This window comes from Poecilia mexicana, unplaced genomic scaffold (assembly GCF_051168715.1).
Source record: "Poecilia mexicana isolate PSO_F unplaced genomic scaffold, ASM5116871v1 scaffold_2, whole genome shotgun sequence".
Classification (NCBI taxonomy): domain Eukaryota; kingdom Metazoa; phylum Chordata; class Actinopteri; order Cyprinodontiformes; family Poeciliidae; genus Poecilia; species Poecilia mexicana.
Window position 1 is genome coordinate 27230949 of NW_028263371.1, and position 8127 is coordinate 27239075.

Consider the following 8127-nt stretch of genomic DNA (forward strand, 5'->3'; position numbering starts at 1 on the left):
CTAAAGTGTTGGTACACCGTGAACCCAGATAATGGCCATGAGTAGTCCGCACTGCTTGCAACGAGCCAGAACTGCAGCCGTGTGCAGGTGTAATCAGAGCGGCTATTTAAATTGCCTCTTTTATTTAAACGTATCTCCGCCTTACTTTGAGCAGACTCTCAAGGGCTCCATTGTGCATTAAACAATATGTGCCAGAGCATAAAAACAACACACTTCTCAACTGCAAAACCCAGGCTGATGCAGGTTATTACTCTGCGACGGCTGTAAAATACTTGACCACCCACTCAGCATGTCTATGTCAAGTACGCAGGTTAAAAAAAAATATTGATGCTATGTAAGGCGGAGTGTTGCCCCAACACACCGCGTGCACAATCTAAAGCAATCAATATAGTTTAAAACCCTTTTGCTGCCAATCTTTATGTTCATGACCCAGAAATATCTCTCCCTTAATTATGAGCCAAGCAGAATCTTAAGTGTGTTCTCCGGCCCAGCTCACAGGTTGCACCCTTTATAACACTTTTAATAGGAGAGTTTTCACTCCTGGGTAATCAATCTGTAATTCATCATTATTTATCCAGCACAGAAAAAAGCCCCACAGGGCCTCTGTGTACACACACAGATTTACACACGCAGACCGAGTTCAATTCGCCTGGGAATGGACGTGAGCGTGTGTGTGTGCGTGCACGCACGCACACACACACACGCACAGCCCCAGAGGTGTCTTTGCGCACTCTGAGGTATAAAGGGATCATGGTTGAGAGGTAATTACAAGCACAGAAGAGGAGAGAGGAAGACAAACAGAGGAGAGAACAACAGCAGACTGTCTCTTTTACAGACCTGCAGACAGAACCGATAGCAAGTCAGAGAGAGGAGTTAAGACCTCCTTAGTCTTAACAAGTCAGAATGCCAGCACAGGAAAATTGACTTTTTTTTTATTGAACATAGACTGAATAATTCCTGTGACATCAATGCAGTTGTGCTGCATTTAAAGTGGAATTTGTTTAATTGTGTTAAGAAGGCAAAAACAAAGATCCATGTGTGAAGAAGCAGGCATTTCCTGTCAGCAAGTCTACAATCTAGGCCAGACTTTTGACTTGAGGCGTTTTTACACCCGTTTTATCCATAGATCTGTTGGATTGAGGACCACAATTTCAACATCTGCTGCTTTTTCAGCTGGCGCAGTTTAATTGCACACTGCACTGTCTAGCAAAAACAAAAACCTTTTGAAGAAAACAGATTCCCGCCTCACCTGCGGGGGCACTAAAGTAAAACAATAAGAAAACCTGTGAAGAAGACGCTAAACGCAACTTTCAGTTATAGTGTTGGTGCTGAGGGGAAAGAAAGCACTGGACTTTGAAAGTTTGTTAGACATTTTCAATGGGAATTAATAAGAATGTAACAGTAGCACTGTGATTTCACATCAAGAACAATTTTCTCTTCAAATTCTTGCAGGGTGGAAAAATAAAAATGCTGTAACTTTTATTTGATATGCTATTACAACAGAAAGGCGTATTTGCTTAAGTTACAATATAATTAGGAGTGCAATCTGAAAGAGGTGTCTGAGTCAGTTTAGCTGAGTGTGATTATTCACAAGGAGTGAGTCAACCACTATGATATGCTGTGAAGTCAGAGTTATTTAACTGGCATCCACACAGAGGATTTCAGCAAAACACACCAACTACAAAGAGAGCGCGAATAAAAATCCGGCGAGCACAAGTATGGGCTCCTTAAAAATAAAAATACACGTGGGATAAAAAAAAACCCATCCAATTTAAGGCCATCACAGCACAGCTAAGGCATCAAAAACATTTCTGTCCCATGAGTTATCCATTGAGCAGAAAGCTCACTGCTGTTCTTGATTTTTCCAAAAGCAAAATAAAGCAGTTATAGGGGATTAAACAGGCATATATAGAGAAGGGAGCGAGAGGAGGAAAATGGCTCCAACTGTAATGAAGCATGCATGGAGTTAGCCATTAACTACAATGAGATAACAGAGCTGCAGTCGGACTAATGTCGTGATATTAGTGATTCACCATTAGACATTCCCCGCTACGAGGGGGTTTCACTTCTCGAGGAGCTGTTGCACGGCGCAGCGAGCCATACGGCGTCTTTAAGAGATGAGATGATTCCCGAGGTCAACGTGTCGTCGATTTATCGGACGGGGCCGCCGCTAATTTGAGACAGAATGTGGATGAGGTGAAGGAGTTGTTTCTTCTGCTGCTGCCCAGCAGCTGTGCCAGCATAACTGACAGGAAGGGGCCAAATGCACAGTCTGCCACTGTCCACTGTGATTATTGATTTCCTCAGGGTCCCTGCCTCTGTCTCGCTGCTTCCTCTGAACAGCCTTTTCACGCCGTGCGAGCAGCCATTGTTTGTGGCTGTTCCAAGTCCTCTCCGTCCTGCTCAGTTCAACTTGCTGCTTTAATTCGAAGGACTCTCTAACAAGACGCCCGTGGAAAAAAAACACTTTGATTTCCAATTGAGCCGAGCGTCGAGGAACTTTCAATCAGAAGCCCGCGACTTCCGTTTTTGCTGAGGTATACACCTTGCAGATGTCAGTTTCTCTTCAAAATGGAAAAGAAAAGTAAACATGGCATTAATCTGAACCAGATGTGTGCCAACACGGTTAAACACTACACCAAGTAACAATAGATACCAGTAAAAGCAATTGAGGTTTTTATGTGGTAACTGCTGCAAATTCAACAGTACCGTACTTCTAATCCGATTAAAATAAGACTGAAATTTGTAATTTTTGAGGACATATTAACACTTAAGGGGCTATATGTCCTGGTGGCTCAGAAAAATCTATAGAGATAACTACACAGAGGAAATAATGGAGAAATGAAGGCCAAAACGTTTTTGCTGATGTGTAAAGCTGGAATAATTAAGACAAAACTCCAGCTTAACTTTTAAAGTAAAACCTCAGTTCCTTCAAAGATCTCTATCTATTTGACACCAAGTTAGAACTAATTCAAATTTTATTTAAATGAAAGCAACCTATGCTACAGAGTGGGATTTTGATTATTCTGTCACACACATCTCCAGATGAATCTAAAACTTTTATTTTTGTCTGTGTCGGCCATGACAGCACTTCTGTGATACATAAAAAAAGAAGAAAAAAGATCTCCCAACAAAGAGTGCGCTTACTGTTGTGAAAACTTTCTAGATGGGAGAGAGTTTAAAAACCTGTTTTCCTATAATGGAGATTTCACAGAAAGAAAAAAAAAAAAAGAGGAGAATGGCTGCCGCACAAACCCTCTCCATCTCTTTCCATCATCCATCAGCCTTGAGATGAAGACTTTTTCCGGAGATGAATCGCCGTCTTTCAGCTTTCGACAACAAGCCTCTCCATCCTCTACACTTTTTTTTTTTCTTTTATAAAAATAAATCAATTTATTTTATTTTTCCTTCTGTGTCGGGAAGGACTTCTCTCTGTCTGCCTTTTGTTTACGAAACAGAAGTGTGTGGCATCTCTTCTGTACACAACCGTGTTTAAAACCGAGACAAGAAAATATGAACATAGAAGTGCTATCCTTACTTTGAAAACCATATTTGTCTTCCAAGTGCTAAAGTAAACAGCTTTATGACTTGACAGAACAATTCTCAAACTGTAGTTGATTTTAGATATTTGTTTTTATTCCATATAGAATAAAAATCAAAGTATAATTTTGACAAACCAATCCTTTTCTGATTTTTTCTTTTGTTCTCCATGTTTTCCATCGTTAAGCAAAAAAATAAAAAAATAAAAAAATACTCATGTAAAGTTCAGTTTGAGCAAAAAATGTATTTCCACGATTTGCCATTACTCTCCCAGGAAACGATGTCTGTCCAGGTAAAACTCCATAAAAGCAACGGGTAGATAGAATTCCTGCTATATTAGCCTTATAAAACGGATTCCTTCAGTAAATGCTTCGTTTTTATCTTGTCGAATAAATCTTGTGCACAATAAGATTTTTTTTTTAATCTTTTGAGACTAAAGACTAATGGTCCAATCATTCACAGCACAAATTGTGAGATTTCAATAAAATTTTTCATGCTGGTTCAAGTTTACGTCACAAGCTAATACGCCTTTGTCCTCTGGTCTCCCGTTGTAAAGGGAGTCAAAAAAGGTTACATTTTGTATCAGAGTTAAATTCATACAAGATTAACTCATTCAATCAACAACAAAACCCTACATTGTGTAATGTTTGTTACACAAACATGACATTTTACATTTTATAAAACTACCACAATCTATTATACAGGTAGGGCCAGAATTATTAACACCTCTGATGAAATCACACAGAACTATATTTCCATTAACATTAACAACATCGAACTGTGAAATGTTGAGAGAGAAAGAGCTCCATCTCAGACACCACACCGTGCAGCAGGGGGTCTTCAAATCCAGGCCTCGAGGGCCGGAGTCCTGCAACTTTTAGACGCGTCTCTGCTTCAACACACCTGTGTCAAATAATGAGGCCATTAGCAGGACTCTGGAGAACTCGACTGCATACTGAGGAGGATATTCACCCATTTGATTCCAGCATGGAAGTCACAGGCCGCCAGACCTCGAGGCTTTTATTTGTGGAGCCCTGCTGTACCAGTCTACAACCCATGGCTAGGCGTGTCCCATTGCCTTTGTCTCAGTTTTGTGGTTCTGTTTGTTTAGTGCTTGACTTGTCTGAGGGCAAGAGAGAAGTGGGTTGTGATGAAATGGCAACACATTTTTATCACAGGGGGTTTAAATTGCTAAAATTACACAGATCTCCACAAACCCCTCAGATCAGCTGCAAAGGTTGAGGGGTGATGATTTGGGCTTCTTTTGCAATTGGAATCCAACAATTAGTTTAAATGATCTCCGTTGTGAAACTTTCTCTAGTACGACTGTTTTAAAAGGAAATACCATTTAAAAACACTTGTTTTTAATGGTGTTTTAATGATATTTGATGGCCATGATATTAAGTGCTTGGTTAAACATGGATAACCTCAAGCACCAATTATAAGAAGCAACTTTTTAAAAGATGATTATGTGTTTGTATGCAGATTGACACAGATAGAAACATAGATTTTAGGGAGTACCACCATTGCAGCACTTAACAGCTATTGACCATTTGCTACTACGTCACTTAATCATGTGAGACGCCATGATTGATGTCGGTAGCAAGGAAATGAAGCATTGACTAAAGGGACAATTTTTTTTCCAGATTATTTTTGCCACTGAAGGCAAGTGGAGCCAACATCTCTGTGGAAGAAGCACACCTAGTTGAGGCCCATAAACATTGGTATGTAAAAAAAAGTTGGAAATAGATTGGAAACCAATCCATAGCTTCTCCCTTTTAATGCGTTTGGTGATTTGATCAACAAATATCTCTTTGCCTGAATCCATGTCACATGATTCATATATTGTCATAAATGCTGATGTGTTGTCATGACAAACACCATCTGGGCAGAGCGAGTCTTTAACACACCTCATGCATTTGCTACCTACCTTCCTTTGCTCGATGGAGAAGGGGGTGTCGGGGAAAGCTAACACCTGAGTTATTTCTTACAGCCGTTCAAATGCCTGGCTCCTTGGCTGATGTGTTCTTCCTTCTGACTCCCTGCCGAGCACGCTGGCAGAGAAACAGGTCAATGCAAATGAGATACAGACTGTGTAAAAAAAAAAAAAGGATATGAGGCTCTAAAACAAACAGCTAAGACAAAGCAAGAGCATTAACATTTTTAGGTTTAACAATACTCAACCTTTTTCGTCACAGGAAAGCACAAGCTTAATGTATTTATTTGCATTTGACCAACACCATAAATGACTTACTTGGTACTGAAGGCTCTATTGTTCAAGCAAATGCCAAGAATAATGCATAATGTCAAGTTTCAAAATTGTAAGAATGGTTTCGTAGCTCACAGGGAGTTCAACAAGGAACAGAAAACATGTGCTCCAAATTGCCTCGACACCCTCAATTTGCACAGTTAAAGTACACGGTTCTACAATACATAACTAATAGCCGCTTTTCAGGGGCTACAATGGCTAAGTAGAGTATTTTGCTGTTCTAATTGACTGTTGGAGTGAACCCACCGGAGAGAAATAAGGACCACTGAAAAAATAGTCATCCAGTTGAGTCAAAATGTGCCAATGTGACAAAATAGCGTAATGTCTTTTGCAGTGTGGAGCATGTGTATACCCATCCTGCAATTGATCCCTCATTTCAGAAAATGCATAAGCAGACCAACACTGGCTAGACGTGTCAATCGCACTGGTTGAACAAATCTCACAACAACAAACACACACACATACACACACGCGTTGGAAAATTAAATTAAAAGTAATTTAGCCACTAAAGACTTTGGCCATTTGGATGAATTTTAAAGACGCTAGCAAATGCATCACAATGAAAACCCCAGAGGGTGAGAGTGAACACTCCAACCCCTCAAAACAAACTACTTGGTATGCAGAGCATGAAGACCGCATTAAAGAATAGAAGCAAAACTGGTGCAGTTATTCGAATGTTGTTGCTTTGCAGTGTGAAAAAGGAGAAAAGACTCATTTACTGCGGAAGATGATGTCCTCCTTCATAGGTGACACAACTAATGCTAACTGGCATCCGGCAAGCATGGCCAATATTGTGTCAGCTCATTTTTTTTACCAAAAATTTGTTCTAAATCCTGTCTGGATGTCTTTATACATCCAGACGTTCTGAAGAGAGTTGACTGAAACTCAAGCTGAGACTCAGAATCAACGAGATTTGCGTGACTACACCACACCTTGCTAATGATGACGTCACAAGATTTAAGAACATGAGTAGCAAGTCTAAAAACTGGATTTGTAACCATTTTGACAACATTTCCAGGCCTACTTTTACTCCGTTTCATAAGTTCTTCTATCTACAGTTAATAATGCACTTTGAAAGGCAAAAGAACTTCCTCCCAGAAAGAATTAAAGGTTAACTTTTTTGTATTCAAAGAGATCTCTGTTTGGGGGCGACACATTGGGCTTGCAGAAACTCCAGGTAGCCATAAATATGTATTTGGTAATGCATCAAGCAGGAAAAAAAAAATCCAACTTACCACGACCCCCTGCCAGGTAGTGTGCCAGACAGTCAAATCCATTCTAGCACTTTTTTGTCTATCTTGTATTCAGCAGAAAGAAATGAGAAACAAAGATTTATTTAGAGAATGAGGCACAGGATTAAAATACCACCGCGGGTGGAATTTCTAGAAGGTAGTGGAGTTGATTTGGGTCAAACATGGACATTTTTTTTTCTCAGTAAGTTTGCAACTTTTCACTTTATACTCTAACTTGTTTTGAGCAAACTGAGCATTGCAGTTTGAGATGTGTTCTTTGAAATAGTATTTAAGTAGGGGGGTGGGTATTTAAGCGCCGCTACTTTAAGACGCAAGCATCTGTTTTAAACTGACTGCAGGTGAATGCAGCTCACAAGCAGACGCCTCACTTTGAAGTCCATCATATTGTTTGGGAGAACAACCATTGTTATAACTAAGACTTGACAAAACATAAGAACTTAGGAAAAAGAAGTAAGGACATTTATGTTATGTTTGATTTTTTTTCCCCCTATGTGTCAAAATCAACATTCTAGGTAATAATCTACTGTTGTCAATATTGTTGCAGTACTATTGATGTTTGATTCAAATAAAAGCCTCTTATATCATGTTTGTTTTTGTGCAAATACTTTAGAACTTTTGCTCAAAAGGAAAATCTCAGAGCAGTCAATGCCTTTCAACTCTTTCAGTCCATACTGCCTCGAATACATAAATGCATCTCAACTTGAAAGTGTCTTGTGACAAGAGAATTAGTTCATGACTAAAGTAAAGTGTGGTGAATTGGTTGTATTTTTATAGTCCGAAGTGGACTGAAGATCTTGCCCACATCACATTTTAAGGTAAATATTTTCAGGTTTTGAACTGTGGGGTAGAAACCAGTATACATGGGTAAATTTGACAGATTTGGGACGCTGATTGTGCATAGCCTGTGGTCTTATTAGACTGCCAGCCTTACTCATCAAAACAAAGACAATTCCAGATTTGGGATTTGAGCCAAGCAGACTTCCAATTCTGAAATGAAGAAGTCTGAATCATACCATCAGCCTACCAATGGACAACAATCATTATAAACTGCTCTAAGGCATGGAT

At 39.6% G+C, this 8127-nt stretch overlaps 1 long non-coding RNA gene across 1 annotated transcript; it reads right to left on the reverse strand.

The window, feature by feature from the left end:
• Positions 1 to 1360: 1360 nt before the first annotated feature.
• Positions 1361 to 6433, reverse strand: LOC148160738 (uncharacterized). The gene is made up of 2 exons (XR_015765560.1): positions 5471 to 6433; positions 1361 to 4663 (listed from the first exon to the last, which is right to left on the reverse strand). It is a non-coding gene; the product is annotated as an uncharacterized LOC148160738 (long non-coding RNA).
• Between the last annotated feature and the right edge of the window lie 1694 nt (positions 6434 to 8127).